The 9,702-nt window shown below is 38.4% G+C and overlaps 1 pseudogene; it reads left to right on the forward strand.

Annotated features, from left to right (window-relative positions):
* Nucleotides 1–5,178: 5,178 nt before the first annotated feature.
* On the forward strand, nt 5,179–5,295 carry LOC130087424 (5S ribosomal RNA; annotated as a pseudogene).
* Nucleotides 5,296–9,702: the final 4,407 nt, after the last annotated feature.

A 9,702-nucleotide genomic window follows, 5' to 3' on the forward strand; every position in this document is an offset into this window, starting at 1 on the left:
TGAAGGACCCCAGAGGGTTAATACTTGCGTTTCAGATTGTTAAAATAGGGCCCTTAGTCTAAAACAACAATAAGCATCATGTTTAACAAACGCCTCTGCACTTACTCACGATTTCTCTCAACATGGGTACAGGAGAGGTGTCAGTCACTTAATGTGATAACAAAGTAACTTTATTTCCACATTTAAAAAAGTTGCTCAGATATTTTGATGTAAATTTAAAAGTAATGCGTTACTCCACTAGTTACTTGAAAAAAGTAATCTGATTTTGTAACTCGCATTACTTGTCCGCGGAAATTTCTTATCAGCACATATAGCTTCTCAACTGTAAGAGAGGCTCTCTAGCCCCCACAGCAAGACGTTTTCAGAAGAGCTCTGCCATTTTCAGCTGGCTAAAAACGCTTAGACACACTGCCTAATTCAATTGTTGATCCTGTTTTTTAAACAGTTTCAGCTTTTAAGACATATTGTGGCCCCATTGGAAGTTTGCTGAGGCCCCCTGGATGAAATCCACTGCTTTAGTAGATTTATAAAAATCCAGAATGCACAAAATATGTAACATTTAGTGAACAATATAACCAATCTGCTTTTAGCAGACTCACTTGGCACACACAATTGTAGCAAATTAACCAACTGCAGCAGACTGCCTGCACAAAAGACTCTAAATGGGCGAGTGACCGAGGATTGTTTACTGTGTCTTTACAGGATCCCCTCTTTGACACAGCTTTTTTTACCCTCTCTGCACTGAAATGAAGCCCACGAGTATAGATAGCAGTGCTCGAGACCGTCTCTCCACATCATCGTCTTATCATGTCTAATTTAGAAACCCAGCTTTAATCAGTGGTGCGGCTGTTCTCACCTTTAATGAGGATTGTGTTAATTAAAACTGGCCAAGTTTACTTCATACAATGTCACAGTAAGGTGATTTTCCAGCAGGGCTTTGGTAAAGCTTGGTGGGGGGAAACGATACAGGAAGGCTTTTGTTTCAGGCTAATTAATCGCTTGACTTCTCTTGACAGGCGTGGAGTCTCAGACTTGCCACAACCATTTGTCAGTGCCAAGATTTACAGGGTTTCGTTGCATCCACAAGAACACACTCAACACATTGTGGCTGATAAGCTGTTGCAATATGACGAGCCAAACCTGCTATATAAATTAATAAATGCACATATAAATTGTAAATAATATGTGAAAAAGGACATGAACGATGCAATGCAAACAGGTTTAAAGGGATGGTTCGGAGTAATTTCAACCTAGGGTCCTTTGCACCATGAACTCGAGCCAAACACTCCTTGTCATTATATGCAAAATAAAATTATTACCTTAGTTCTGTTATTAGAGCATTGATTTGTATAGTGGGAGAAGTTAATGAATTCCTCAGTTACAAAAAGAATACCTTGACGATCAAGACTGTGTCGTTTTATCAACTCCCTGTTGTCAATACGTATAACTCCAGTATAACTCATATAACTCCAATACGCTATATCTTCATCTCCTCCTCTTTGCTGCCATCTTGTTACTCCTAACTAGATTAGAATACCTCCCCAGCATTCCTAAAACATTTAGGAGCTAGTCTTAACCCTCTGGTGCTCTCCGCGTGTCGGTCAAATTTTTAAAAATTTTTTAATGAAATTAATGTACTATATTTTAGTTCGATAATGTTTTTTTTATTTCATATTTTGTATTTTTAGGGGATTTTATGGTACTAAATTATATTTAAGCTGCATTTATAATACATTTATTCACTTTTTGAGCAAAGGCCTGAAAATGTAATTTCCAACTTAAACTGTCATACATCTTGAATGCTTTGAGGACAGACTAAAGTTGTATCTCTTTTCAGATTCTTACTGAAGTGAAAAAAGTTTTAAAAAGTGAACTTAAAAAAAGTTACAGAATTTTAAGTTGTTATTGTTATGAAAAATGTGCAAAAATACAATTTTCAATTTTTATATGAAATATATATTTTCAAAATCACGTTTTACTCTAAAACGGCAAGAAAATCAAAGCTAATAATCAATCAAAATTAATAATCAATAAATCTAAACAAGTTGTGTTCCAAATTTGAGCTTGATATCTCATAAAATGAGCTTTCAGTAAGATTTTGTTTGGCTGCAGTACCAAAAGTTTCCACTAGATGAAATTTGTCTCCCATTCATTTCCAATGCGGTCATTTTTGACCGCGAGCAGTACAAGTGTGACTACTTTTTTCAGGACCATTTACCCTGCTCGAATCATGTCCCTGATTTTTGTTTGTGTTCACATAACAAGTGCCAAAACCTCTACCAAGTTTCGTACCATTCCGATAAAGAAATACAAATTTTTTTTTAAAATGCTAATGTAAATTTTTTTCGGTCACAAATGACTGAAGAATACCATATATGACCTTAACGAATCACACTTTTTAAGTCTAGGAATAAGACTAAAATCACATCATTCTTAGAATTTCGACACACTTAAGATTAAAATTTTACTCTGAGCAGCTTTATACATATGGCCCCAGGTTTCCATTATGACCTGTTTGTGTTAAATATTTCTTTGATTACTGCACTAGCTTCTACTAGCACCTTATAAACTGCAAGTACCGCATCTTCATAAAGCACAGCTGCTGTTAGGACCCTGTATTATAAGGGCACTGCTTTAATTCTGCATGTGTGTCTGATCTGTACAGTGTTTGTTGACACTGCTTTTAGTCCTTAATTATGTGGTGTACAGTGCACAGTGCCCCCACAATCAGTGGGTGTTTTCTACCCACAGATAGGTTTGTTTAACTAAAGAGGAGTTGCTGATGTGTCATGCACCAAAGATTATTTTGTTCATCTCCATTCAGACCAGGAATGAATGTGAATGCAGTCCCGTTTGTTTGTGAGCACACCAAGGGGTCAAGGTTTGGCTAGTTAGTTTGCTGGTCGATATCTGCTGGTCGATATCCTATAGCTACAGCATCTGGCAGTAAAAAGCATAATAAGTGTCAGTGCATTCAGACACAATCAGATATATTTCTTTTTTCACTCTAATAAAAAACAAAAAGCCATTTTGGGTTGACATATTGTAGTCCTTAGTTCAAAACACGTAAGTGCCTCAGTTAGCACCTAAGATTCAGTCTTAGACTTTGCTGAAGTTGCTTTTAGCTTCTTTATAAATAGCTCCTAAACGTCTTTTTTATTAAGAATTTTTTGACACTCAAGTCAAAGCTTAAGCCTATTCTTAGCATTTTTGAGTAGTTTTATACGGCCCCAAGGTACACACACACACACACACACACACAATGGGTTTCCATGTTTTATGGGGACTTTCCATAGATATTGAATTTTATACTGCACAAACTGTATATCCTATCTATCCCCTTACATTTAAAAAAAAAAAAAACCATCAATTGGAAAGATTTATAGGCTGTTTTCCTCATGGGGACAACAAATGTCCCCACAAGGACAAGAATTTCAGATATTGCCATGTTTGAGTCATATTTTGATGTCACCGTAATGTGTGTACTGGAACCACATCATAACCCTCAAAAAGAAAATATTTCTTTTATGTTTTTTTTTTTTTTTGTCCATCTCTGATGTCACAAACAATGTAAATGTTTGACATGTATTGTCATTGACAAAGCAATTGTGTAGAGAAAGCAGAGAAAATAATATTCATCTAGTCATTTTGATACACATATTCATTGAAGGTGGAAAATCTCTAGATTTAAAACTATTAGAATTAGTGACTTATAAGATTGACTTGGTCTGCAATTGCACAGCATATTTGTTTTAAATTAGTTGTTTAGCCTGCTCCTACATGTTATTTCAAGAAGAAACCACGAGAAAGTTTGATTTGGTGGTCTGTGGTCACCCAATTACAAAGATAGTTGTCGTGTACATTTCCTAAAGACTTCTGTTACATCCAAGGATGTGTCAGATTCCCTGCCAGTTAGTGGACTTGAGTTTGTGCAGGAAAACTTTCCTTCAAAATGCCCCATTTAGGCTGCAGTCTCAAGACAGCATTTTATCTCCTGTCTTCCGCCCCTTCCTTCCCTTTTAGTGATCCGTCTTGTCAGTGGCAAGAACAGTAGAGCACTTAGTTCTGTTTGAGAGTATCATTCAAGGAGGAAGTGAGGGACTGCATGGGCAGCAGGCGCCACACACAAGGCTCAATTTGATTTAGTAGAAAAAGAGAGTTTGACAGCACAAAACGGGCCTTGTTGCTTAAGAGAGTGCCATCGGCCCATCCAAACAGTGTCAGACATTGTGCTGCTGCACAGCCATCAGAGAACAGCCAGATTACGGCACTAGACTCTCTTAGTTCTCCTACATCTGGAACTCCCAAAACAAAGGCTTTCAGAAATCACTCCAGCCCAGAAACCAGAGCAAGACATTTTTTGTCTGACCCCTTTTTTTGTGAAACTTGAAAAGAGAAAAAAAGTGCCAAGTGATATTCAGGCTAGTTCATTCTTTCTGTGTCTTTAGCTCTGACCATAGGCCATTCGATGCATGAAGAAGTGTGTGAGAAGTTTGGCTGCCTCTCTTGAAACACTTGGACGGCTCTTGGACCTGCACAGGGCCGTATGTACTTTAAGTGAACTACTTTTCACATCGCTGGGAAAGGCTCGATTTGAAATATTATGGTAAGAGCTTTATGTTTTTAAAGAGTTTATGCCTCTGTATGTTACCTAAAGGAAAATTCTGGTTCAGGCTCAATCAATGGAATATGTAGCATAATGTTGATTACCACACTTAAAGGGACTTTTAAAGGCACTTAAAACGTGAAGCTCAGCATTTTATAAAGCACTTAGTACATTAATTAAGCTGTTAAAACATGTAAAGTTGTTCTCATCCTTTGTGCAGTCAGTTCAGGGTTTTAGATGTTATGTGGTAATGACAACAAATTCGTAAAATTGGATGTACAGTGTGGCGAGCAGGACGAGGCCGAGGGCCGTGAGAGAGCGGCGCGAGGCCGGTGGCGTTATTACTAATGAGCGACACCTGCGCGACGCACCGGTCTCGTATCTCTCATGGCCCTCGGCCTCGTCCTGCTCGCCACATACAGTAACTTTACACACACACACAAAAAGGTTGGTACGTTTTCTTTCACACTTACTTCATGTGAACGAACGTGTAGCATTTATGTTTTATGACAAGTGCTTGTTGTGTTTAAGTGTTCTGAAAAACCATTGTGTCCACTTGGGGGAGCTTTTTTACCAGCAGCCATATCACCCTGTAGCCCAAGACTGGTTGCCCACTGAAGCTAAGCAGGGCTGAGCCTGGTTAGTACCTGGATGGGAGACCTCCTGAGAAAACCAGGTTGCTGCTGGAAGAGGTGTTAGTGAGGCCAGCAGGGGGTGCTCACCCTGTGGTCTGTGTGGGTCCTAACGCCCCAGTATAGTAATGGGGAAACTATACTGTCAATCGAGCACCGTCCTTCGGATGAGACGTTAAACCGAGGTCCTGACTCTCTGTGGTCACAAAAAATCCCAGGATGTCTTTCGAAAGAGTAGGGGTGTAACCCCAGCATCCTGGCCAAATTTGCCCAGTGGCCTCTGTCCATCATGGCCTCCTAATCATCCCCATATATATATACCAATTGGCTTCATCACTCTGTCTCCTCTCCACCAGTAAGCTGGTGTGTGGTGGGCGTTCTGGCGCACTATGGCTGCCGTCGCATCATCCAAGTGGATGCTGCACATTGGTGGTGGTTGAGGAGATCCCCCCTTCTATGTGAAGCGCTTTGAGTGTCCAGAAAAGTGCTATATAAATGTGATGAATTATTATTATTATTATTATTATGAGAAAGTAGTGAGTGAAAAGTAAGCAATGCTGCGTTCACATGTTCTTTGCTGATACTATGTGAACATATAACAAATTGGCGAGGATGGCATCTTCCGTCCCTGCTCTTGCTCCATTTACCCTGCCCGGGCAAGCCTACCCTTCCCTTTATGATTTGGTGAAGAATTTTTGGAAATTACCTTGCGGTAATAAATGCTTCTGCAGGTGGATGGACTAGATGCGGAGAAATCCTCTTACACTGATGGAAGGACAGAGACTCTTTTATACTCTGCCTTAACACTGGGGCAACAATGGAAGACGCAATAACAGCGCTTGAGACACATTTTGTCCAAAAAGTTAACATGGTGGCTTGTCGTCATGCTTTCCGACAGATCGTAAAGATCTTGCTGCAACATGTACGTTTGGGGAGATGGAGGACGAAATGATGAGAGACCAATTAATAGAGCATGCACACCTTTGTCAAGTCAGAGACAGACTTCTGCTTGAGGATGATCTTACTTTGCTACGGGCCTTGACTTTGGCACATCAGGTGGAATCAGCAGTGCAAAACGCATTAATTCCCAGTGGGGGTTATTGCAATCCATAAATCCACTTTCCAAAGGCAGCATACATTTTGCTCTGGGAAACAGCCGAGAAAGCCTCCACCAGAGCCTGATGGAATAAAACAGAACAAGTCCTGCTTCCGGTGTGGTTCACAGTATCATCTGGCAAATTTTTCTCGAGCACGTCTCTCAACTTAAACAAAACTCAGCGAATACTAGTCACACAGGCATGAGCAATATATCTTCATAAACATGTAAGTGTCTACTATTAAATTATCTAATTCAGAATGAAAACAAATATTCTCTGTTTATGTAATCTGTATGAAAAGAGAGAGATGTCAGTCCTTCTCATGGCAACTCATTATCTGCTAATGTGAGCACGCCTCTGGAGAGCTCCTGCTATTGAAACGCAAATGACCTGGAGCGACCCATGCAAACCTGTCAACACCCACATCAACTCGATAAAACTCATCAAGTTTTATCAGATTCATGTCCTTTACGTCGTCTTGTGACGCTGTGAGGAATAATAATAGCGTGATAGTTATATAATCCTGGAAAAATTTACCTCAGAAGTGCTGGTTTTGGTTTCATTTCGAGGAGCAATGGATCCAGCTGAGGATTGTGAATAGTAAGTTCTTTATTCTTAAATGCTTTGTTCTAATCACGATATAGTGTCTGTAAACGCAAAAAGACTGTTTAAATATGAATCGTGTGTCTACGTGTGAATGTACGGCACAGATACGCGCTGTTGTTTACTACAGGCATTTACATTAGTAAACATGCTATTTTTACATGAACATGAACACATCTACTAGTTTAGCTTTTCCAAATCTATATTGCTATACTGAGATGAGTAAAAATTCTATGTATAAAGTATAAAATGCTCTATTTTATTTCCTGTCTCTTTAAAGCCCATCTTTCTGAAAATCACAGTCTGTGGTGATTGGTCAGCCGGCCCCAGTCTTTTGTGATTGGTCTACCGCTTAGAGCATTTGTGGGAAATGTGACACACCTTAACATAAACGGGTTTCAGCTCCTGTGGCTTCATGAGCAGCTGTAAACAGTATTATGTCTATGGTAACAATGGCATCGGTATACTGGAAGTTTACACATTGTTTTGTTTTTTTCTCCTCACATAGCAATACCACTTACCCAACTGCATCCATTGTAACCTCACTCTCAACCAACCCGCAAGATAGGAATTTCATAGTTTACATTGTGTTCAGCACTGATATTTTGCACATGTTTGTGCCTTTACTTGATTTATACAGTTCCTTAAGCGAATTGGTTGCTAAAAAAAAACACTAATAGAATGTGCAAATAAATGTAAATTATTTCCTTTGTGTCTCCCTCTAAGCCTGTCAGTTTCAATTTCAGTCATTTCTTCATATTCCTTAATGAAGTGCTGTCAAAAAACAACAATTGTATCAAATTTCAGACCTTGCCATTGCATCTCTGAGAGTATCTGTATTCTCAAGCCCCTGCTGTTAACCTTCCCCCTTGTCTCTTTAAATCCTCCTCTTGTCTTGAAGGAGAACAGAAAAAGCCTACGTCAAATGAAGTCTGGTTTGTTTATGGTAATGTTCATTGGCTTTCTCTAGTAGTAGGCCTCTTCTGTTAGGATTTGGGCCAAAGCAAATTCCCTCATACATTTGTGAGAGGGTTATGTTAGTAGCCCCTAATGAATACAGCTCAGCTTATGAATTGAGTTAAAATGTCATTGATATTGTATGTGGCCAGTTGGTTTCTATGGATACTAATGAGTCAGAGGCAATATCAAATTATGATTTCTGCTATAATAATATGCTTGGCTTAGTGCCTGTTGATCACTGAAAATCACAATTTTGAGTCTAAATTTAGGATGTGGTTGCACTATTTGTTAATTTTGGAATGGGCCGTCCCTTGTAAAACTTTATAATTAGTACATAATCATAGGACAATCACATCAAAATAAGCAGCGAATTTGTGTGCCAATTTTGCAGTGTTATTGTGTATCAACTTAAAATGGAAGAAAATACCGTAAAATACTGTAAGTCGAAAGACGTTTATTTTTATTTTTTTTACATTCACATTGCATTTTTACATTGTACTTTTTTTTCACATTCACCAAATTGAATAATATTACGCTCTCATTCTGTTTTCTCGACTGGTAAGAAATAGATTTTGTTGAGATTTTTACAAATATGTGAATTTATATGTGAGTACTATAGTTTTGAACAGGAAAAAAGCGTATGTCTGATACACTGTCTGTCAATGTAAAAAACTAAGTAAATATTTTTCAAATAATACTTTAAGAGTTTGCTGTATTAGCAGAGTTTGTAAAATGATGGTAACTAATTTATATCTATTAACCTAATTCATATTAAAGCGGACCTATTATGCCCGTTTTTACAAGTTGTAAAGTAAGTCTCTGATGTCCCCAGAGTGTGGAAGGGAGGTTTAGCTCAAAATACCCCACAGATTTTTTTTTTTTTAGCATGTTAAAATTGTCAATTTTGGGGGTTTTTGTGTGTGTCCTAAAAGCAAATGAACTGCTGCTCCTCGGCACCTTTCAAGAAGGGTAGAGCTTCAAGAGCTCATGCTCCGGTGGCAACAAAACAGGACAATCTCACACACTGAAAAGGTCAGTAGGCTACCGGTGTTCAGTTTGAATCAGAGTCTGACTACAGAGCTAGAGAATATATGCTGCATGGAGTTAGAACAGTTTAGTTTAATTACAGTCATAACTTATGCTGTCATCTTACTTTTATCCATTATTAGTACAGGCCTGTTGTAGGGTTCCCCATCCGAATGATGGCCAAAACTTTACTGATGAGATTTTTTAAGTTTATTGTACATCACACAAAAGATGAAGCATCCGTTTTCACTCCAGAAAATCACCGTAAGAGCTGAATACAGTACAATACACAGTACAAGTGCTCATTAAATTCTTATCTGTAAACTCTCTCCTCCTTGCATTATCATCAGCATACACAGAGAATTACACAAAAACACTAACAGTAAACAAATATATACAGACTTTATGCCTTTCGGGGGGTACTTAATAAACTGGTAAACTTTATATCCATAAAATGAACTGTAATAAAGTGCGTGCTTTCCCTTTCATTACTGCCGTGTCGCTCTGGAGGCTATAAGCTGGATCAGGAACCGTTACTGATCCATCATTGATATAATGTTCAATTACAAAGTTAAAAAAAAGGTAATTTTAATATAATACAACAATAAATTCCTTACACAACTTGGTAACACTTTACTTGAAGGGGTGTGCATAAGACTGACATGCACCTTCATAATCATGACATGACACATGTCATGAATATGAAGGAGGTTTCATGCATGTTAAAGGGGTCATATAATGCCATTTTTGTACAAGCTAATATGATTCTTTAGGGTCT

Source organism: Rhinichthys klamathensis, unplaced genomic scaffold (genome assembly GCF_029890125.1).
Source record: "Rhinichthys klamathensis goyatoka isolate OS25496 unplaced genomic scaffold, OSU_Roscu_1.1 h1tg000004l_1, whole genome shotgun sequence".
In the NCBI taxonomy this organism is placed as follows: Eukaryota; Metazoa; Chordata; class Actinopteri; order Cypriniformes; family Leuciscidae; genus Rhinichthys; species Rhinichthys klamathensis.